Source organism: Anser anser (assembly GCF_964211835.1).
Source record: "Anser anser genome assembly, chromosome: 1".
In the NCBI taxonomy this organism is placed as follows: domain Eukaryota; kingdom Metazoa; phylum Chordata; class Aves; order Anseriformes; family Anatidae; genus Anser; species Anser anser.
This window is the reverse complement of record NC_139720.1, coordinates 160,057,826-160,083,001: the sequence shown is the minus strand read 5'-3', so window position 1 is coordinate 160,083,001 and position 25,176 is coordinate 160,057,826. Positions and strand designations below refer to the sequence as shown.

The 25,176-nt window shown below is 36.5% G+C and overlaps 1 long non-coding RNA gene across 1 annotated transcript; it reads right to left on the bottom strand.

The window, feature by feature from the left end:
- Positions 1 to 14,845: 14,845 nt before the first annotated feature.
- Positions 14,846 to 21,756, bottom strand: LOC310879797. Its single transcript, XR_014571116.1, has 3 exons — positions 21,327 to 21,756; positions 18,731 to 18,828; positions 14,846 to 15,995 (listed from the first exon to the last, which is right to left on the bottom strand). It is a non-coding gene; the product is annotated as an uncharacterized lncRNA (long non-coding RNA).
- Positions 21,757 to 25,176: the final 3,420 nt, after the last annotated feature.

Genomic DNA, 25,176 nt, shown 5'->3' with positions numbered 1-25,176 from the left:
AAAGCCGCATGCACAAGCAAAGCCAAACTGGAAATTAATTTCCTACTTCAGCCACTTCCCGCAATGCAGGGCTCATCACATGTAATGGTTTCTTGGGAAGACAAATGCCATCATTCCAAATGTTCCCTTCTTCCTCCTTTTTTAGCCCAGCTTTCTTTGCTGAGCATGCCATCATATGGTATAGAATATCTCTTTGGTCACTAATGAGTGAGCTGCCCTGGCTGCGTCCCCTCCCAGCATCTTGTGCACCCCCAGCCTCCTCACTGGCAGGGCAGTGTAAGAAGCAAAAATGTCCTTGTCTCTGTGTAAGCACTGCTCTGCAACGACTAAAAATATTGATGTGTTATCACCACCATTTTCATCAAAAATCCAAAATGCAACATCTCGAGAGCCTCTACAAAGAAAATTAACTTTGTCCCAGGCAAAACCATGAAAATATCCACCCCTTATTCCGTACCATTTATGTCATGTTCAGGTTTCTCATTAATCACCACCCTTTACATAGATACATAGATATCATTCCCTTAGTCTAAGGACCACCACTGTGAAATGTCCATAAAAAGTTCATAAAATGTCTACTGATTTATTTCACTAAATGGTTTAGCTTCTATCTGTTATGTTGGTCACTCAGGACAGCAGAGGTATGTGGAGTTATTCTATACCAAAGCCAACTGGTCAGGTCACTGCTGTACTTGCATTGTATCTCGTAAGGCTCGTCCTCTGTTGGTTTGAGTGGATTCTGCTATAACATGCAACTCAGATCATGTTTTACAACAATTTACAGATATATCCATTATAATCCTCACCTCCAGTCCCTTCAGACCAGTCTACAGGATTCAACATTGCAGTGAACTCCTCCCTTTGCCCCTGGCATGGTTAGTGGCAAGGGGTTCTGCCATTCCACCATGGTTCCCAGCCAAAACCATAACAGGGTATTAAACAAGTTTGTTATTTGATTGGTTTCATCTACTAGCTCTCAAATCTGTAGAAAATGCAATTAGGTCAGATAGCACAGCCAGTAACAAAGTTTTTAAAGAGAGTTCTTTTAATTTATCAGCATGAAGCCAGAACAATTTCTGGGCATTGCCCATACTGAGATATTTTCTCTCAAGGAGTACATCAATTTTTTAAATTCATAAATTTAAAATAACTTAAAATAATCACATAAATTTAAATTAACGACAAATTTAAAATAATCCTGTAAATACTAATCTCAGAATTTTAACAAGGTAATTAATTGTTTTATCTTTAAAAAGGTATGTATATATATTAAAAAAGTCACAATATCTTTAGAATAAAAGTATCTCAGCATGGACAGACAGGAGAATAAAATAAGAAAAGCATAGGAAAAAACTTGTGCCTTTCTATCAAAATAACAATGCCTTAGCAGATATTTCTTTGCTCCTGTGTTTTTCATTAGTTATTTCAACAACAGGGGAAATGCAGGCTTGCACTCTGTTATTAAACCATAATGAGAGAAGCAGGAGGGAGGTGTTTTCTTGTTCCCTTTCACATTAATGTCAACTATGTTTCAAACTAGCAAACTTTTTCATTCTGATGGATTTTCTTTCCCTGTAAACAAATGGAATATCTAATTTGCTCAGGCAGATCAATGATGATGCACATACTACTGTATGTATTCATTCTAGAGGTATTTTCATCTGAATTTAGCAGCTAAAACCAACAGGCCAAAAGCCAGAACGTTTTTATGGTATCACCTTTGGGACTCAGAGAAAGAGCAACACAAAGAGATACCCCACACAATTGCCCTCCTGTTTGAGCCACCATGTTTAATTCTTGCCACTTCTCTGAATTTTAATTACATTCCCTACCCTTTAAAATTGGTTAAGCTGGAAATTGTTTTGACTGGAATTATATGGGCACGTAGTTCTTTCACAATGTTCAGAGGTTGCATCTAGATGATCTGAGTCATATTTTTAGTCTGTGTTATTTCTACAAGAAGTCTTAGAGGCTTTAATAGCTTTTTTATTGAAGGAGATAGAGAGGAGGAGACAGCGGTCCATTCCTTGATTTGGACACAGCTGATTTTATTAGGTTGATATAATGATATAATGTATATGGGTTTTCTTTTTTAGGCAACTAATATTAGCATGGAAAGTAATTGTTCATGAGGCCATTGCTCCAGTTTTAGTGCAGCTAGATTTGTATTTCTCAGTCCATACCATTTTTCCTCATATACTTTTATTTATGGTATGGGCATCTGTCTAGCCATTGCCACAGGCAAAATATATTAGAAGCAAAATGCAGCAGCAAAATATGCACACATGCAACCTCATTTGCTGAGTTCCAGCAAAAGCATATCTGTGTTCATTCACTTCAGCCAGAATGCTTTTCTGGCAGGCATTACTTCCACTTCCAGTGTTACTAGCTCTTAATAACATCCTAAATACATTAGAATCCCATTATAAGATAAAATATTTGGTCTGTCACTCACCTATGTAGGTTGTGGGGGTCAAGTATATGGGTTGCCTCTGGTTGCATTTGTTGAATCAATCCATCTGAGGTTGCTTCATTATGAATTTTTGTCCCCAGCATTTTAAAGGAACTCCACTACTGTGCACTATAGTGGCACATTCTAATCTACATTGTATGAATCTGCAAAGCAACACTCCTCTTATGCCAAAAAAATTTCACATCAAAAAAATCTTCTATGTTCTTTGTAAACAAATGCATCCAAGCTTTTCTGCATCTTATCAGATAGCAGTGGTACATTTATGAGCTTTTATAAATAAAAAAGATTTTTTGACAGGTATTGTCAGAAACTTAACAATGTAGATTACTCTAATGACATAGGTCTTGAACACCAAGATATCATAGCTGAAAAAATGATACTTGAGATGTTCCTTATAGCATGTTTGCCAGTCCAAAAATGTTTCCTTAGCAGCAGGAATAGAGACAGTTCTTCAAGAATGTTGTCAGAAACCATAATTTAAATTTACAGAGTCAATGTTAATTTAACAGTATCTAAATTCCTAAGTTTCTAATACCTATGTGAATAAATAAAAATGAAAAGAAAAAAAAAAAAAAGAAGAAACAACAACAACAAAAACAACAACTAAAATAAAATACCACAACCAAACAAGAAAATTTCTGCAAAGGTTAGGATGTTGCAAATAGACTAATAATATATATATATAATAGATTAATAAGAGCTATACTAAACAAGCCTTATCAAGCTTTTAGAGTTTTAGAGCAAACTTACTGCAAAAGTATTCTCTAAGTTGAATGGCAGTGGTAATTGAATGTTTCAGGATTCAGGAATTTAATGCAAAGCCATTACTTTGTTTATAATATCCTTTTGAGATTTTTATTTGTATTTTATTTTGGGATATTTCCAGAAAGAAACCTGCTCATTCAGAAAAATGTGATAACAGAATACATTCTGCTATAGATTTTTCTGAATTTGCTATTATCATTGTAGATGCAATCTACCAAATTTGATAAAATCAGAATAAGCACAACGTCTATTTTATATAAAAACATAAAACAAGAGCATATAAACTCTCCTCTTAAACCTGATGTATCATCTGTACTTTTCAAAATCATGGCTTCCCTCAGCAAGACAAGCTATGAGTTTTTCCCTCCTGATTAGCTCTGCGAGTGACCAGAACCTGAAATTACTCTCAGGACACTACTCCTCCATTCACTGTACAAATATAAACAGACTGATTTTGATTCTATCTGGCTTTGCAACAGGAAACATAGGTTCATCCCTGGGAAAGGCATTGATCTTTTTCATTTGTCTATTGCAATATATCATAAAAGTATAAACAGAGGCATGGCCAAGTCAGGACCCATCCTCATAAATATGAGACTAATGCCCTCTGCTTGACCTCCTGGAAATAAAAGGGGCAGATACTTGATGGGATGAATTTGACCTCACATCTGGCCTGACTGCTACAATGAAAACATGATGTAAACTTAGCCAGAGCTGCTTTATTTATATACAAGTAAAAAAAAAAAAAAAAAACAAAAACCCACACTACTTTTTGTGGAAGATCCAGGAGAAACTATCAGACATTTTGAACTACTTTTGTGCCTCAGAGATCCTGAATTTTCAGAACAAAGGATTTATTAAAACTGCTGTGGAAGTCTACTATTTAAAATATCATTACTTCATCTGGATCTTGATTTTATGACAGATTTTCACTGACTCACCTACCTGATAATCTTTCTTTTCCTAGTACGCAAATGCTCTAAAGATGTTGCATTTTTAGCATATCTGACTGTTGAAATTCTTTACCTACATAAGTAAGATGATTACAAATTGATTTCTTGTATACATGCATTATTAGAAAGTATTATTACTTATTATATCCTTAATTTCTACACATGTTCACAGTACATTATGTTTAAGCAGACTACTGCTGTTATTATTACACTGGATCATTCAGTTGTGTAGTAAGCATCTAACCCCTACTATAGTAGACATTTAGTGAGTTAACGGCCACAAACAATAGCAAGATCCATTAGAGAAAACTAATAGTTTAACAAATATGAATGACAACATTAATTAAGTTTGATTTTCTATCATGGTAACAGGTCAGAGAGTTAAATTTCAACTCATTATCTTAAAGAAGTCTCTCCTACCAAAGCTTAAGAAGTATTCTTGAAGCAGCTTAGATATATTTCTCCCATAGTCTCAGGTTTGTCTCAAAGATCACAGAATCCCAGAATCACAGAATTGTAGGGGTTGGAAGGGACCTCAAGAGATCATCGAGTCCAACCCCCCTGCCAAAGCAGGTTCCTTACAGCAGGCTGCCCAGGTAGGTGTCCAGACGGGCCTTGAATATCTCCAGAGAAGGAGACTCCACAGCCTCCCTGAGCAGCCTGTTCCAGTGCTCCATCACCCTCTCTGTGAAGAAGTTCTTTTGCATGTTGGTGCGGAACTTCCTGTGCTCCATCTTATGGCCATTGCCCCTTGTCCTGTCCCCACTAACCACTGCAAAGAGGTTTGCCAAATCCCTCTGATTTCCATACTTCAGGTATTTGTGAACATTGATAAGATCCCCTCTCAGTCTTCTCTTCTCAAGGCTGAACAGACCCAGGTCTCTCAGTCCTTCCTCATAGGGAAGATGCTCCAGGCCCGGTATCATCTTTGTTGCCCTCTGCTGGACTCTTTCCAGAAGATCCCCGTCTTTCCTGTACTGGGGAGCCCAGAACTGGACATAGTACTCCTCCCGGTGAGGCCTGACCAGGGCAGAGTAGAGGGGGAGGATCACCTCCCTTGACCTGATGGCCACCCTCCTTTTAATGCACGCCAGGATCCCATTGGCCTTCTTGGCCACCAGGGCACACTGCTGGCTCATGGTCAACCTGTTGTCCACCTGTCTACAAAGATCATATTTGTAGAAAGCTAGAGAGGTTAAATTTATATCCTTCCTCTTTTATGTGTCATCCAAAAATCAGTTCAGCTAAATGCAATAATGTAGAGAAAAGAGAAGACCTTCTTTCTCAAAAGTCACTTTATTTCAGTATCAATGCCAAGAGAAGCAAAGCCAACATAAGTTAATCCAAACTTAGAAATATCATTGTTATTAACCAATTAGTATTATTAATTGGTTATATTATAATATTGGTAATATTATTAATTATTAACCACTGACATCTCTTTATAGAGGAAGAAACAAATTAGAAAACTCAAAATGATGCTTAAAAAAAAAAAATCACAGGACTAATTGTGCAATTGAGCCAATAATTCTGGTCATATTTCTAAGCCCCAGGCAGTTTAACTTCAAATGTCTACTGTATTCTGTGTTTAAACTTGCAGAGCCATTTGGCATCTTAATCACATGAAATAAATTCTCAGGAGGCATAAGCAGCTATAACTCTGCTTAAGTCCAGCAAGTTTCTTGTTTGAACTTTATGTTTGTTTGTTGTTTTTTTTTGTTTTGTTTTCTTTTTATTGTTTACTTTGCTAAGTTTAATTTTTAAGCTAGAAGAATTTCCAATAGAGAATAAAAATGAGCTGCTTAGATATATTTTTGTTAATGATTTTGTGTTTGACCTTTCTATATCAAAAGATCTAAGGATCCTTATTTATAAGTGCAAAGTGAAAGCAACAACTTTGTCAGTGTTATTGTATGATTTCATATTTTCTTTGTTGATAGAGAATAGAGTATCTGTTGCATTTCCAAATTTATATTGTATAAACAAATGCAGCAATGGTACTTTGCTACTTTGGAGGACCGCACTTAACACACATTTATTGCATGTACATCTTGAGTATGTATGTACATTTGCAAATGAAAAAATGACCATACCTTAGTGTTAGCTAACAACTTTTCTCTGTCTGGACATACTTAAGCGTGTTACATTTTGTGCATTGTTAGAATTCAGCAGCAGCAAATATAATAAGTAATGAACACTTTTAGGACCCTGAGTAAGGGTGGTAAAGTGCAGAGGAACTTTGGCTCCAAGAAATATAGTCATCTATAAGTTGGCTAAATGCAACTAACACATTGTGTTGTTGATAGAGTTCATTATAAACATGCTGAATGATAACCTGTTAAATGGCAAAAATGCTTGTTTTCAGAAAGAAAAGAAAAAAAAAAAGAAACAAAAAATGTTTTTTACGTGTAATGTACAGTTGTGTAAGTTCTTACAAACTTACAAAATGATAAATTGTCTGGAGCACTGAGTGACCTCATGTTGCTGTAGGATTGCTGTAGGCACACTATCTGAAATACGAAAAACAGTCATCTTGCAGCCTGTCATTACATCCTTTTATTATACATCCAGAAATCACTGATTAAATTTCAAGTAAAAATGAATTTAGATTACTTCTACACAAATCTTTGAAGTAAATGCAATATCTGAATTATCGATTTTTCATTAGGTGAAATCCTGGGATGAAGCCCAACTTGTCATTCTTTGTCTAGCTGCTTTATGTGATTCAGGTTTGAATGACTCAATAGAACAAAGTAAATGTGGTTGTCAAATAATTTAAAGGTCAATGAATCATCTTTACAAAACAATTTCACCACCTGCAACTTGAACATTGAGGCATGTTATTTGCTCAAATGTAGCTTATTAGATTATATCCTCCGTGTTCACCTGAAAACTAAACCTGTTTATCAGCTGGAAGTCTGAAATACCTTACCCAAAGAAAAAAATTGTAATTTTTCCAAATGAATAGTGAACAGTGATGTATCTCATGAAAGTCTTTTGACAACTCTTTATTGCATGATTTTTCATATGAATAGTCATCTAAGCTCATCTGTTCCAAAAGACACAATGTGGGAACTTTACTAGATTGACATTCAAAGATATTTTCAAAGAAAATCTCATTTTTATTATAATTTTTCCCAAAGATATACTCAGAACAGTGCAATAACTGATTCTGTCTTTGTCTTCTTCCCTACCTCAAACACCTGCAAAAATATTTGTCTCCTTCTGCATGAAAAACCAGCAAGTATGAAATGAATTTCACACTTTTGTTTCCATTTCCATGTGTGTGTTTCATAAGAATTTATGACAAATTCCACAGTGTTTCACTGAGTTGTTTCAAAGTGGTTTTGAAACCCCTTTGGGGTTGGTCCAGATATGCACCTCTGCCATGATCCTAGGAACGGATATAAAAGTTCATGAAGCTTTCACAGAATAAATAAATAAATAAATAAAGGTCCTTCTAGCATTCTTCAGCTGAGATCCTGGGGAGTAATGAAGACATTTTCCCACTATTATGTTGCAGGTGGATCCTTCTGTAAATACAAACCCAAGACAGAAATCAGAAATTAGATGGCACAAAAACATTAGTGCTTTGTGAAGAATTTGGGAGTGGAGAAACTAAAATCAATGATAAGTAATGATAAGAATTTCAGCTGATACTAGCACATATTTCAAAATTAAGATTCCTATCATAATAATAATTATTTTACAATTATGTTTTAAATCTATTAAATTGCTATGCAATTCAAGTAAAAAGTATGAATGTGCCTAAAATTATGGACTTGGGTAAGTGATCTGATTTTCAAAAAGCATGAGTGCCCATGTGGCTGTTAACACACCTGAAAATAAGGCCACTTATTTAATTGTTTGTAGTATGAACTTATGTTTAGGTACTCTTCATGGCTCTTCAAATAGACTTCACATAAACATTTAGCGTAATTTAAGTATCTCAGACTTTATTCATATTTTAAACAAACAAACAAACAAAAAATTAGTCTTGTATTTTTTAGGTTATTTGATTAATCATATCAAACAGGAAGACCTATCAAGGATAAAACATGCAATGTTAGGTGGAGGAATCCCAGTAACCTAGCCAGTGGAAAGGAGTACACTGAAAGGCTATTTCTAAGACCACCAAAGAACAATTAGATGATTAGACTGTTATCCCTGTGTGAAGCCCGATGAAGTGACTCAATTAAAGAAACTTGTTACTCAGCACACCATACATGCTAATGAGGGTTATTGCTTAAATTGTTGTTGGACTTCTTGTGGGATGCAGATTGAAGAGAAATTCAGGACTATATAAAACTTATTATGGAATACTTACACGAGTTGTGGAACTTTCTCAGACTTATAGAAAATCTGGGGACCAAAGAGACATCAAGGTGTCAGAGGGGAAAAAAAACATGGAAAAAATACAGGAAAAAGAGGATAAAAGAGGTCAGTTGCATAAGCTGGCTGCTGGTCAGCATGCTCATTTGACTAAACTCTTAGCTTGAGCACTGTAGAATGCTCTATATTCTTATTAAATCCTATTTCTTACTACGTTCTGTGAGGTTCCTTCTTGTTCTGAGTGAGTAAGTCAGTAAGTACGTGTGTGAACACTAGCAAGCTCTAAGCAACTCTAGCTTTTGATTAGGAGCAGAGGCCTAAGTGTCAGCCATTGGTGAAGGACCATGAGTCCAAAGGCATCATGTGTCTAGGGGCCAGCAAGTCAAGAAGCCTAGGGACTGAGGCCAGCTCTAGGATACATCGTGTGCTTGTGAGCTCTTTGTGAGTGTTTTGGATGCATAATTCCCTGGTGGATTCTGATCCTGATCAGTCACAGAGGAAGAAGAAGTGTTGGCTATATTTATATGGGTGCTGGTGAAGGCACTGCCCGCTGTCTACATTTGCCTTCGTAGGCAGTTGTTTTACTGCATGCATGTATTTACATGTTTGTAGGAACACATGCTCATACTCACTGATGGATGTACTCAGCAATACATAACCAGTGATTGAGGAATGACTGAGGGAATTACGGATGCTTTTTCTGGACAAGAGGTGGCTGAGGAGAGACCTCATTTCTTCTTACAACTACATGAAAGGAGATTGCAGCAAGGAGGGTGATAGTCTCTTTTCTCAGGTGACAAGCGACATGACATGAGGAAGCAGCCTCAAGCTGGGCCAAGGGAGGTTTGGTTTGGATATTAGGAAGAATTTCTTCATGGAGAGGTCATCAAGCTTTGAAACATTGATCAGGGAAGTGAGTCCCCATTCCTGGAGGTATTTGAGAAACATGTAGACATGGCACCAAGGAATGTGGTTTAGTGGTGAGACTCAGTAGGTCAGGCTGAAGATTGGACTAGATGATGTTGAAGGTTTTTTCCAACCTAAATGATTCTATGATTCTATAGAAAAGCATTGGGGTGACACGGGAGGAGACCCCTGTGCCTTACAGTCTGCCAAAGACCCCTCTAGCAGACCAGGCAGGAAAATCATCCCTGCTGTACAATGAAGTCTACTGAATCTCACAGCCTTGAAATGGATTTACAAGACATTAATCAATACGTGTAATTAATAAAATGGATGAAAATAATATAGAATATCACATCATTTAAAATAAGATTTGACACAGGCTTAAGCTAAACTGCAATAAACTACCAATAACAAAGGATTTATTATTATTATTAATTATTATCATTTATTATTATTATCTATTGTTATCTATTATTATTTCTCCAGAGAGTGCTTTAACAATGAAATAAGTAAAACCAGTGCCTATTCCTTGTATAAATATTGCACTCCTGCAAGGTCAGTGACATAGAGACATTTGCCAAAATGCTAAAAATGTAAATGCAAGCAATTTCACTCCTCATAGTTTATAGTGGGGCAAGTATTTACATATTCACTGTTATTGATAAGAAACTGGTATGTTACTTTCATAACCTATCCTTTCATGCCCTATTTTCTCTCACTGTGAAGGCACAATATCAGTGTTAAGATATCAAACATGATAATGTTTACGTGCACATTCTTGGGAATATCTATCAGAACAGAAAGGTGACTTAAAACTGGCTCCTTTAAGAAAGGTTGTGCCCAGTCTGAAGTATGACATTTAACAGGATATTAATGACTTCATATACATATTTTTTTATGAATCTGAAACTGGTCTTCAGGTAGACACCTTGAAAGTATTAAGAAAGACAGAAGAAATTTTCCATGGATATTTGCTCTGGTAATGAATAGTACCATTTTAATGTATATCTGCCAGGCTCTCTTTTCTAATTTTAGACAATTCAGAATCACAAAACATATACAATCATGTATATGACTTGCTTCATATACATTCTTTAATAATGAAAATTCATTTTTAGTCACCATATTTTCCATATTTATTTTTTCTTTGCATGAGTAAGGTAGACATGAACGCTCTCAAATATTCAAAAACTCTCCCCCTTTGGAACACAGGCAAAGTATATAAAAACTAACATCTGTTTTTTTGTTCCAGTCTCCTTCTGTATGTATTTCTCAAGAACAGAATAGCTAAATCTTCATTTTTATGCATATATTCTTTCCCCTCCATCTCTCATTACCTTGTTAAGCAGAAATTAAATACATATTTGGAGAAAATTAATTAAAAGGGTTATCCTTTTATTTGCTCTAATTGAGTTGTCAGACACCAAATCAAGTTTGTATTCAATGTCTCTGCTTTGGCAGAATGTTGCACAATAATATTTTTTCTTTTCATATCAAAATGATATTCTATTTTAATTCATTACTGTCATCACTCAGTAAATGTATTTTCATGACAACAGACAGCAATTTCAGCTTGTTCAGGGATCTGCTTGGCAGGATCCAATAGCAAAAGGCAAAGAGGAGTTGGTTGATCTTTAAGGAAATCCCTGTCATAGTGAAAAAAAAAAAAAAAAAAAAAGGTTCCACTCTGTTGACAGGAAGGCAAGGAAGCATCACACAGGGACAGCATGGGTATATAGAGAACTCCTGGCTGAGCTCTGTTGCAGAGAAAATCTGCTCAGTTCACAAGATAGAAATTGTTTATTGATTTATTAATTATATATATTTACCCAACGATCGGTGAACTACGCATTCAGAATCAATGCAGCAGATACCTTCTAGATACCTTCTACAGCTGATCCCAAGAAATTCTAGTCCCACATCCAACCCACACAACAGCACATTTCCCCTTCCCTGGGAATGCAATATGCACACCCTTCCTGTTGTAAATCTAGGTCCTCCAGCCCTGTGTAATTTTACCATTCCATACCATCTTAATAGATCTGTCCACACACTGGCAAATGGTTGCCTGAGGAGATGCCTCCACACCCAGCCCAAGTTGGGATCCCTGTGTGCAGTGCCAGCATGGTCAGACCATTGTTGGGTGCAGGCTGCTCCCAGCACCCAATGGAGATGTTGCACTGCCTGGGCAGGGTAAAGGTGCACTGACGACATTGCCAGCAGGGACAGACCTCCCTGATGGCTGCTGCTGCTTCTCCATCATCTTTCCCCATTCTCAGAAACACTCACATTCCTTTTATTTTTCTTTTGCAGTTTTTTTTTTTTTCCAAAAGCTTTTCACCATTCCCTTGTCATTCCCTGCTTAATCTAACTGGTAGTCATCTCCCTCTTTAGCAATATCATTTTTTTCTGGCAACAACCCTTTCAGACATTTCAGTCACACACTGTGTAAATACTTCAGTTTTTATTTTAAAAGGGTGGTGGGCCAATTTGTGTATGTGTATTGGGGAGGGGGGGGATTGTGGGGAGTGAAAACTTGATTGGGATACCAAGCAAAATATAGAAACACTTCCTGTGTTTACATGGGTTGATTAGGGTAAACTAATGCTGATACTAGGGTAGAATGTGAAGGGCAATAGTAAAGGCTTCTATGAGTATATGAGCAGAGCAGATGAATAAAAAATGTTAAGGAAAATTGGAGCCCACATGCTTCAGGGTGGAGCAGTGTGTGTTTGTGTTGGGGGGGGAGTAGAAGAAGTGCTGACAAAGAACACACAAAAGACAAAGTTCCATAGATTTTATTTGCTTCAGTTTTTCCAGATAAGGTTTACCCTTAGGCCTCCCAGGAGGTGTATATTAATGGAGTTGGTGGGAGTGAAGCAGTACCCACAGTAGTGGAATAAAAAGTTAAGGAGAACTTAAGATAATAGGATGCATGTAGTTCCATGAGACCAGCTTAGACACATCCCAAGTTTCTTAGGGATCTAAAGGATGTCACTGTGAGACTGTTCTTTATTATTCTCAAATGCTCATGGTGACTGGAGAAGGTTCCCAAGGCAAACCCCAAACCCATCTTGAGGAAGGGCAAGTTGGAGTATTTGAGGAACTTCAGTTATATCTCAGTCCCAGGAGGATCACAGAACAAATTCTCCTAAAAGCTATTTACGAACACAAGAATGACAAGAAGATGACTAGGAACATCTGGCATGTTTTTTTATAATGTTTTTAATACCAATACTCACCACTAAGATGAAAGAGGAATATCAGATATGAATCTGTGAAACATTTTTTTCAACAAGATATAGCCATAATTATAACTATTAATTAATAACAGCAGTATTTCATGCTGCAGAATAGATTTGTCAAATGAAGCTTTCACATAATGTATCTTGTGTTTGACACTTTAGCAAGATGAGATTTATTGAAAGACAGGCTATGTTTTAATGAAATAGAGACTGAATAATGGTCGAGACATTATATTTCTTGCTTTTTAACTTGCTAAGAATAATTTTCAGGACAGCTTGATCATGTGTCCCTTTGAAATTGTTCATCTTCAGCTTATCTCTTCATTTCTTTCCCAGGGAGAGGTAATTAATCCACCTAGAGTTACATAAAGTGATAATGTATTCTATAATATATTCTATATTCTATTATTATATATTATATATTATTATATATATTCTATAGTATAATATATAATCTTTTTGAAAAAGATAAAAAAATGTTTCTCTTTTGGATGGCTGATAGACTTCACGTGATCAATGCCACATAAGCTACGTTATGTTGTTTTGTTATTTTCTGGTGTTGGTATGTTAAGTTTCTTTACTGAATTATCTGCTATAAATCAAAGATCTGTCATGAGACATAAACTTTTGTGTATCACTATTTCCTTACTTCATGCACTGGTTTCTTTCTATGTAAGGAAGGTTGCTGATTCAAATCTTGAATGTGATGTTTTATTAACTAACTAGAACAAGAGCATTTAACTACTAAACTAAATTACAAGACTAAATCCCTGGCTGAGTGTGATGTTATTTATAAACACTTTTTCTTCTTCATGTATATTTGTAAGCAGACACTAATCTGTGCCAAGTAGACTAGTCTTACAGATGTGTAGGTAATAGCAGTATTGCTATAGTACTGTTGTGAGTGCTGTCAAACAGAATGCTACTCCCATATCTCATGTCTGATTTTTCCTGGAAACATTGACAGGTATCATTAATGTTAATGTTGACTGGTGCCTTGTATTTGGTGGATTTATTTTATGATTTTTTAGCATGATGTAACGCAGGATGATTTGTCTTTAAATACTTTTTATACTCACATTTTGCAAGATTCAGTACACAGTCAGCATCTTCATGTTGATTTCAGTTTGTATATTCCTGTATCACCTTTTACTGTGATTCAAGAAATCCTGTTTTATGAAAAACCTTCAACAACATATTGATGATAATGGGAACCTTGAATAAAATTCAGACCTTAAGACTTGTTAACAATCTGAGTGGATTTTCAGTTCTGTAACTCAATTCTGAGATATTTTTTTTTTGGTAATGATTTTGATTTTTGGAGATTATGAAGAACCACTAGAACTTTGCATATCAGCTGTAGTTGTAATATGTAACCTATAATGGCTTCCTCTAAAATGTTTACCTACTATTCAGTGCAATACTATATTAACAACACCTAAGACAGTTCTGAATAAAGTCTTACTTCTATAAGACCTAATACAGTGCTTTTTAAAAAATGACAGCTCTGGACCTGGAAATCATATACGTTGTCTGCACAATATTGAGTCCAAGGTAACGAGCTTTGATATCCCAGTTTGGAGCTTGTTTGATTATGTTTATACAGGTCTACATTGCACAATGTGGAATTGACTGCTGACAGAATAACAAATTAAAAAAAAAAAAAAATCATCCATGAGGACTGCAAGTCTCCTGGGTAGCACAGGAAAAAAAGGGATAATGGAAGGGACAACGCCCTTCCAGTCACAGGAGGTGGTAAATGTATAGACAGATGTAATAGAAACACTGGACTAAAAGGTAGGTGAGGACTGGAGAAAAGCTCAAGGTATGCCTCTGGGACAAATTCTGCAGAACCAGAGTGGAGCAGTCTCTAGCCCGTCATGATTTCAGACATCTCTTTAAAAATGAATGAATAAATAAATAATAATAATAAAATAAAAATCAGGCATGAGGGAGTAAATGTATAGAAAATATGTCTTTTTGTAGTCCTTGTTCAATTAAAAAGTGCATTGATTTCAACATGTTTTAAATGAAATCTCCCATGCAGTGTTCAGTCTCACAACCTTGAACCTGAGCCAAACCATACAAAAACTAACTCATGACATGTTTCTACAGATTTCAATCAGAAGCAAGCCTTGGAAATCAGTTTGTTTATTTATTTATTTATTTTCTAATATGCAATTCATGATATGTACACATTTTCTGTGTATTTTTTTACGATCAAAATCTTCTACTGACAAATGAAAGATTTATGTGATATATCCAAATATCTAATTTATTTGATTAAAGTTAGGCTTTATCTTGATTTTGTTGAAAGCATAAGAAATGTATATACATGAAAAGTAGTTTGGTTGTGCTCTGAATATAGTCACTTTTAAAAGCACCACTTTTCATTTTCCTCAATATGTATGTTTTCCTTATATTTCCTCTGTTTGTACTTTCTATCCAAACTGAATCTTCTTTTAGTTATTTCCAGCATTACTTGTTCTTCCTTTTGTGCTTGTTGATCCATTCTCCATTGCACCCATCTTTCTATCTCCACATCTTTTCTGAATATCATTAACGTTGTCTTTCCTCATTTTGCTTTCCCTTTTTTTACTCTTTTTTCTTTCTTCTTTCTTCTTTTTTTTTTTTTTTAATATCTTTCTATTTCTGTTTTGAAGTAAATGTGATGTAAAAGACTGCAAAACTTCAAGTTCCCTTGCCAGAGATAGAAGAGGATCATTCTTCCACAGAATGAAACAGTTGTATGGAACAGTAGTGATGTAGTTATTTTTTGTACTTTAGTACTCCTTTTCTGATTAAAAGATCAGAAACAGTTGTTGAAGTTGTATTTTGGATAGAGAAACGTTTAATGAAAAGAGATAGGACAAGGAGATATGGCATCCAAAACCATTCAAACTTCCAGCACTTCCATTTATTACTCACAGATAGGGTGTTGTAGCCATACAGAAGCTTCTGGCTTCAGTGAAACACTATGTGGATGTAACAGACCTTGAACATCCAGAATACTGTTGAATTAAGGGTGAATTTATGAATAAATTAAGTATTTAGCCTACCGTTTCTATCAAAGAATTCTACAACACAAGTGGCATGCTTGGCTTACAGACCATTTATCATGTGCAACACTGCACATTCAGAGCCGAATTCTAATTCTCTTGTTCAAAATGTTTAATCTCCTCTTCCATAACAAGACTGAATGACCCAGAGTGAAAAACTGCCTGTGATGCCAGCTGTGCAATTCTTTATCATCTTCAGCTATGGCTACTCATGTGGAATGATCTCAGTTTTTTGAGGTTAAATCAGAGAACACATGGTCACCTATGTAGATAACAGATAACAAAGCAGCAGAGTTTCAAATTTAAAAATACAGATATATTTGGAATTTTTGCTATCCTTAACTGAAGAGTAGATATTGAATAGTAAATAAGTTTCCTCCTTTCTTTTTTTTTTTCCCTTTCATTCTTTGTTTGTTTTTCCTATTTTTATTCATGAAAAGGAAAACTGCATGTCAGCTTAAATAAAAATAAATCTGTACTTTTATGGATAAACATAAGGGTCAAAGTATCAAGAAGAACTATATTTTAAAATCTGATATTCTTTGAAATTTATATCATATTACTATATGTAACAATAGTCTAGTTTACTGAATTTAGAAAAATAATCCATTGCAGTTCTACTCCATTTTAAAGCATACTGCTTTAATAAATTGATATGCTGCGTCCTCTTTTTTCAACTTCGCTCCAGCATGAGAATTAGAAGTATATGCTGTTTCTCTTCCAAAACATAAGAAGATAAAATACATTTTAAAAAAGAACACATAAACAATCAGTGTCATTTGCAGTTCAGATAGCAAGTTTATAGAATTGACTTCTTGTCAGGTAAGTGCCCTACATCGCATTAGTCCAAAATTGCATTTCCCATTTCATGAATGACTGTATGAGAGCCAGGTATATGTCACTCCCTCCCACATGCATGTGTGCCCACAAGCTGTGGGTTGGGTGATAAAAGTACAGAAACTGCAGGGTAGCACTGGAGAGCACATGGGCCTGCTATTTTTATTGTCCACTCTCAGAAGAGTCAGAGGGCAGAAAGTTTTGAGCTTCCAGAAAGAAGTAAGAAAGTGTTCTGGGCTTCCTAAGAGACATTTGAAATAATCAATAGTAAGATATCATTATAATTTAGGACTTTTTTAGGCTAATATACATTTTCACTGTAAACTAAATCATAAACACCTATTATTTATTGTTCCATTTACTGCTAAGCTTTTAAAATAATGTAGGAAATACTGAAATGAATGTTTATTTATATTCGTATTATGTAAAAGGTTACTCTGGGACTTAAGTGCCTCCAAAATTTTATGAAACATTACAACCTATTAAGTGCTTGTCAGATAAAGTCATTATTCTTTATTTGGTCTTTTTACCTGCTATCAATTTGTATGTGTACAAAAGGCTTAGCCCCAAACTACTTTTATTCAAGAAAGTAATCAAACTTGAATTGAATAATTAAATCCACATTACTATACGTAAGTGATTAAACATTTTAAATACTATTTGTTTATATTTTTATAATACTCCACTGACTACAAGTCTTAATTGTAACATTTAAATAATGATAGGATATTCTATATGTTCATGTTCCAATGAAAACTGGAACTGATTAATAAAAAATAAGGGTGTCGGTAAGTGATAAAACTTTGTAATAAAAGAATAAATTATGAAATAGAATATATTTCTACTTATCTTGTACAGCTAATTGTACAGAAACAGGTTTCATTAGCCTAGACCGAGCCCCTTACCAATGGGGCTCTTTTGAATATATTATAGTATGCATTTGAAATTGTATTTACTTTAAATTTTAAAGAACATGTGTTAGTCTATTGAATGTTTTTATTATTTTTAAGTTGTTTTGGTACAAAGTGACCTTCAGGACATGACTTCTTCCTGTGCTTTCTGTAGTATTGAGGAAAATGGATAAAACAACGAAGCAGAGAAAAAAAACTTTCCCTTCCTCCCTTCCTTCCTAAATTGGGAAATAGAGGCAATAGCAAAAGATTTTGCATTCTGTAGAAATAGCATTGTTAGTCAGGTAATGATTCAGGTAGAAAACATATTACAAGTTCAATTAATGTGTTTTATTTTTATGTTATGATACAACTGTACTTGAGGAGTTACCTACAAATATTTTTGTGCTTCTAAGAGCAACACACTATACAGTGCTGTTTCTCTTATCCACTGAGCAACCTTCAGCAACTGGATTAGTGTTCCGCAACGTGAAACAGAGGTACTTGCCTGGGTCAACAAAGACAGCGTGCTTCCCTTGGCAAGGGGCTCTATCTAGGCTAATTAAACCCATTTCTGTACAATTAGCTGTACAAGATAAATTGAACTTCTTATTTCAGAGTTAGGTCACTTGCTGCTATCCTTGAAATCTGTACACACCATGATTCACAGTTCAGGGAAGAAATGTACAGAAATATAATAATGCTTTAAAAGGTGAAGCAACTAAGCTAATTAAAAGAATTCCAGTATCTATGTCTTTGAGAATCAACTCTTCTGTCTCAAAGAACATACCATCATTGCACAGATAGCATTTTAATGAATTTTTATAGATCTTACAATACAATTTTTAACATATAACTTCATACAGTTACATTGTATTTTTAACAGAATTTTAAACATCTGTGACAATTAGTTTTCCATTAAGCATTCAGTGTCTTTCATTGTAAATAACAAATTTATTATAACTGGTTTACTTAAATGTAAGGGCAATTTTGAACACAGTCATCAAAGAAATGCTGTTGTAGATTGGATAAAAGTTCAAGAACAAAAAACAGTTCAGGTATAGCACCACATTTAGCCTGTGTATTTTGGGTGATACACTTCATCTTTGTAAAAAGTCTACAAAAATATTCCTTATATATCTGAGGAAAAAACAAGTTTCAATAAGCACTGAAAGAATAAAAACATTTTTTTTGTCATCTGTATAGGCATGAAATGAATGTTTTCCTCTTCTAAAATATTATGCAATAGAATACTTATTTAATAACTTACTGAGTTGAGCAAGATGTGTTGTCTTCTCTTCTTTGTTCTCATTCTTCACCACAGCAAACTCATCACATCTCTTTTCCTCTTCGGTATGCAACTGTGATCTGACAGGCAAACAGAGCAAAGTACAAAGGAAATTATAATGATCACAAAGAAAAGCAGTCTTCTAGACCTGACAACTAGAAATTCAGCACTTAGTAAAAGTTTTAAAGTACTGTCCAAAAATCAATACAGGAAGTGTAGAAACTCAATGCATCAAAAACAGATAGCTTTGAGGACTCTAAATAGGCTAAAAAGTCATAGGAAAGAATGCAAAGTCACACACTTTGGAATAACACCTTGCCTGTCTGACATAAAATGAGATATAAAAGTCTGCTTGCTAAAATACATAAGTACTTTCTGAACCAAGATTTGTACTCACTGCTAAGTATTCCAACTGCTATGCAAAAGTTTTCTTCAAGTTTGAAAGTGTACTATACTGAGTCACTACCTACATGAAACACTCTGTACAAGGTGGCACAGAAACTGAAGCTGAATACCTATATGATGGAGTATTTACTGTACTATAGTAGAGTATGTACAGAATCTACTGTCCTACAAAATAAGGTCACAAATAAAAGGACCTCCAAGCTTAGTGAAAATTAAGCAACTGAAAAGTTGTATTTCAGTTTCTCAGACTTGCTGTTTGAATTCCTTCATATTTATCCTTAATCAGGGATGAGGAAGCCTTTGGTAGCTGCTTGAAGCCACCTTTGCAAGCTGATTGAACTTTATTCCCCTGTACCCACTTCTGCACAGTCTGAGTTGAAACAGAAAATAAAATACGGTGTTGTCTAGGAAGAAGATATTTAAAAAACAAAACAAACAACAACAAAAACACATGGAAGTGGAGAGTGAAGCTAATAATTCAAGTAATCAGGGATGAAAATTTATTAAAGAATTCACCTGCTAACACCTCTCTCTCCTGTAGACTTTTATTTAGACCAGACAAATTAAGTGTTTCTATACTGACAGTTTTTAGTTATCTTGACTAAGCAGACTAGTTGCATAAGAAGGGGCAACCAGAGATTCAAGCTACATATTCTCAACTAAAATAAAGGCAATATGTATATAGTTAAAAGAAAGTATAGGAAAACAAATTGCTTCTTATGGTTCTATGTTTGTTCAAAGACAAAGCTCCAGCTTTATTCTGAGTTTCAATTCTGCAAAGAAACTTAGGCAAAGTAAAGCTTTTTGATTTTTCCAAATCTGAATCTGCATCTTTGTTATAAGAGGAGAGGAATATGAAGAGTTTTATTTTCTGAACTATGGAATTAGCATATATTCCCCAGTGTAGCTCTGCTAACCATGTCCACAGCTGTTAGAATTATGTCTCAAGGACACAGCTGTACTGTCTCCCAGCAAGCCACTGTCTCAGTGCTGACTGGAAGAAGAATGCTGTCTTTGACAAAATTAAGTGTCTCCTAGTTTCTCTAAAGATCCATATGCTTGGCAAAATACAATACTCTTTCTTATGTCTCTGGACATCTTTCCTCTCTTGGCCCATTTCCACAAATAAAAATAACTTGTCAGCACTTCAGGTTCCAAATATATGTGTACTCCTTAAATTTCATGCAGTTCTTTGGTATATAGTCATTTCCACCATAACTGAAAAGGGGAAAAAAAAAACAAAACAAAACCAACCTCAGGTTGGGTTGCAAAGACTACATAGAAGGATTAGTATCAGCAATATGCTGATTCTGTGTTCCTCTTCACAATCCTTACTAAGACCCCAAAGAATAAGGCTTATATACATAAATATATATACATATATATATACATATACATACATATATATTATTCTTATTCTTTATATATATATATATATATATATATATATATAAAGAAAAAGGGTCAAGTGTAGAATCAAGAAGGAAAGATAACAGATTCCAGATACACCTGGATGTAGGTGAAAAGTCATAAAGGAGAGATGTATTTTTCAATGTCATAGGGAAAGAAATTTCCTGTAGACAAAAAGGAAATAAAAGGTTTTTGGAATTACCATATTTTCTTCCCTCTGAACATTGGCACCAGTTGCATCAAAGTGACAACTGTTCCATTTACATGTTCCTAAAATTCATTTTCCAAAATTGTGTATCAACATACACTTGTAATTTTTAATGCTAACACATTCAAACGTGTTTGTAAGCAAGACAAATTCCACACTTAAATTTTATGCATACAAAACTACAATGTTCAAAGATATAATTAAATTCTAAAGGGATTTTAGCTTCTTACATAACTCCAAATTAAATGATGCAATGACTAAATCCACTCAGCAGACATATTTTAATCCTTCACCTGCAACAGGAAACCCACAGTTTCTACACCTTCAAAGAATGCCATATAATCTTCTTTTCAAAAGACACCTACCAAGTACCTTACTCTGAATAGAGAGGCAATGATTAGGCATAAGCAAAAAAAAAAAAAAAAAAAAAAAGAAAAATGTGTATCTGGGAAACATTTGGGACAAATTAAGAGAATACAATGATATTTAAGATTTAGGATAGACATTGCTTAAATTCTAACGCAGTTAGACTGGTTTCTATCCTGTGCTACTTACTTCAAGAAAGAACAGGAAAATTAGAAGCAAAAAAGTGACTCCTGATACTGTGGACTGAAGACATTTCGCCTTTCATTCTCAATTGATTCTGACTGGTCCCCAGAACGAATGGTTATGGCATTTAGGGCCTGATTATTAAGGAATTAAGTAATTCATACCATGGAAGTTGATGGTTCTCAGCTGGGTTCCTGTTGTTCACTCTCCACATTCACTCCCTCCCTTATGAAGTTAACTACTTTTATCATCTCTCTCTGTCTTCTCTTCCCTGTAATATTCCCTACATGACACTAGTACTAACAGTCTTTGCTATCACAGATTGTCTACTCAAACATATATGTAAAAAAAAATAGAGGAATTGTTTACAACTTGTATTTAGCTTTCTCCTTTTTTTTCTAACTGCATCAGTTTGCCTATGTACAAAAATATTAACTCTAGCCTACAAACAATACATTACCTCACTTGGAATATTATGCTCTACCTGCATAAATTCCAATGCAGGTAGACAAATTAGATGAGGCAGAATACAGAGATGAAATATAAGTGAATTGAATGATCAACAATGTTTCCAAATCTGGAATGGTTTAAGAATGTTGTTCTCCCTTTACGGCATATTGATAAAAAGGAAGGCTCTTATGATAGGTAAAATGCTTATACTAAATGCTTATACTCCTTATAAGGACAATGAAATACTGATGGATTTAACAAATGGAGTATTTGAAAGTACAAGCCAAAGTCTAAGAAAGCTTACAAAATCATAGGAAAGCTTCAATGACTGAGTGCTGTAAGATTCTCTGTAATATGTTGTATTAAAAAATAAATAAATAAATCACACAGTATCACAGATTTCTAGGTTGGAAGAGACCTCAAGATCATCGAGTCCAACCTCCGACCTAACACTAAGTACTCCACTAAACCATATCGCTAAGCTCTACATCTAAACGTCTTTTAAAGACCTCCAGGGATGGTGACTCCACCACCTCCCTGGGCAGCCTGTTCCAATGCTTAATAACCCTTTCGGTAAAGAAGTACTTCCTAACATCCAACCTAAAACTCCCCTGTCGCAACTTTCGCCCATTCCCCCTCGTCCTGTCACCAGGCACGTAGGAGAACAGACCAACCCCCACCTCGAATACCAGTTCAGGACTGCAGGAGTGAGCACACCTGTGGGAGGTGCACCCAGGTTGGAGGCACACCTCCACCTAGTGACAGACCTCCTGGAAGAGGTGAATAGGCTGAGGAGCATGTGGGAGTCTGAGAGGCAGATAGACTACTGGAGTCTCTTCCTACCCTCCCTGAGACAGGCCTAGCAGGCAGAAGGGAAGCTCAATAGGGGGGTTTCCCTGTTCTCTCTCCACCCAGCTGAAAGCACTGACCTAGAGCTTAAGGGGATAGGCAATAAGTCCCTGCCTGGCCAAACATGCGTGTCCCCTCAGGGACTTCCCCACCTTCCCATACACAATAGGTATGAAGTTTTGCAGGTTGATCTGAACAATATTGAGGAACACTGTACATATGGCTCGGAGATGACATCGAGGTCATGTAGACCTGTGTTCTGTATTAAAACAGCTCCCACCAAGAAAAAAGTTACCTTTAAGGTAACTGTAGAGAGCGATAAGGTCGCCCCTGAGCCTCCTCTTCTCCAGGCTGAACAAGCCCAGCTCCCTCAGCCGCTCCTCGTAAGACTTGTACTCCAGACCCCTCACCAGCTTGGTCGCCCTTCTCTGGACTCGCTCGAGCACGTCCATGTCCTTCCTGTAGCGAGGGGCCCAAAACTGAACACAGTACTCAAGGTGCGGCTAAATAAAATTGTTTAGATAATATATCAATGAACTGTAATGAATTACATATGAATAAGCTAATTTATGCTTATTAAAATAAAAAATAGAATCAGAGAAGTATATAAAAAGTACATTTATGCTTGTATAACATTGGGTTGCCAGTACTATATTACGTCTATTATGGTGATTGATTTCGTTTTGCATCAGAAGGGGAATATGTGTATTATAAACACTAAAGATCAAAGGACAGTATCAGAAAAACATGCCAAAACCAAATCAACAGAAACACGCATAAATACTTGAAGGCAGAATGTTTCTCTAATGAATTACATGTCACAGATGAAAAACCTCATGCGATAATTAAGCATTAACTAAACATTCTAGATTGCTCAAGACATGTCAAATGATGCTTATGAAGCAATCTGTTGGAGTATGCACTGCTCATCATGTGGCAAATACTGCCAGCTCCTCTTGGGGCCCCATGGAGGAGGACAGCAAGTGTCTTCCCACCATGTAACACAAAGGGCTGTTGACCCCCACACACTGAGGTTTATCAGGCCATTGCTCTTGACCATCTGACAATGCTCCATGAGCCAGAAGCAGCTCATGCCAGGAGGTGATATTTCACATAAGTGCAGTGTACTGAGGGGGGCAGAACTGACTCCAACCATCTCCAACCAGCCAAGGCTACCACAGCCTAGAGGGAACTTTCCTAGAGGGAACTTACCTGCCCATCTGTGTACCATGACATCCTGCTAGAAAAGCTGAGAAAGTGTGGGATAGATGAGTGGCCAGTAAGGTGGGTTGAGAACTGGCTGACTGGCCGAGCTCAGAGGCTGGTGGTGACTGGCGGCACAGAGTCCAGCTGGAGACCTGTGACTAGCGGTGTACCTCAGGGATCAATGCTGGGTCAGGTCTTGTTCAATATCTTCATCGACGACCTTGATGAGGGAATAGTGTCCGCCCTCAGCAAGTATGCCAATGATACAAAGCTGGGAGCAGTGGCCGACACACCAGAAAGCTGTGCTGCCATTCAGCAAGACCTGGACAGGCTGGAGAGCTCTGCAGGAAGAAACTAAACGAAGTTTAACAAGAGCAAGTGTAGAGTCCTGCACCTGGGAAGGAACAACCGCATGTATCAGTACAGGCTGGGGGATGACCTGCTGGAGGGGAGCTCTGCAGAGAAGGACCTGTGGGTCCTGGTGGATGACAGGTTAACCATGAGCTAGCAGTGTGCCCTGGTGGCCAAGAAGGCCAATGGGATCCTGGTGTGCATTAAAAGGAGGGTGGCCATCAGGTCAAGGGAGGTGATCCTCCCCCTCTACTCTGCCCTGGTCAGGCCTCACCGGGAGGAGTACTATGTCCAGTTCTGGGCTCCCCAGTACAGGAAAGACGGGGATCTTCTGGAAAGAGTCCAGCAGAGGGCAACAAAGATGATACGGGGCCTGGAGCATCTTCTCTATGAGGAAAGACAGAGACCAGGGTCTGTTCAGCCTTGAGAAGAGAAGACTGAGAGGGGATCTTATCAATGTTCACAAATATCTTAAGTGTGGGAGACAGTGGGATTTGGCCAACCTCTTTGCAGTGGTTAGTGGGGACAGGACAAGGGGCAATGGCCATAAGATGGAGCACAGGAAGTTCCGCACTGTCCTGGTTCCAGTTAGGACAGAGTTAATTTTCTTCATAGTAGCTGGTAGGGTGCTATGTTTTGGATTAGGATGAGAAGAGCGCTGATAACATGCTGATGTTTTAACTGTTGCAGAGCAGTGTTTACACCAGGCCAAGGACTTTTCAGCTTCTCGCTCTGTTCTGCCTGGGGTTTTGGAGTCGGGGATACAGAGGATCTGAGGCCCGCTATACTCCAACTGAAAAGGAGATATTGGCAGCATATGAAGGAGTTCGATCTGCTTCGGAAGTGGTCGGTACTGAAGCGCAGCTCCTCCTGGCACCCCGACTGCCGGTACAAAGGAAGGGTCCCCTCTACACATCATGCAACTGATGCTACATGGAGCAAGTGGGTTGCACTGATTACTCAGCAGGCTCGAATAGGAAACCCCAGTCGACCAGGAATC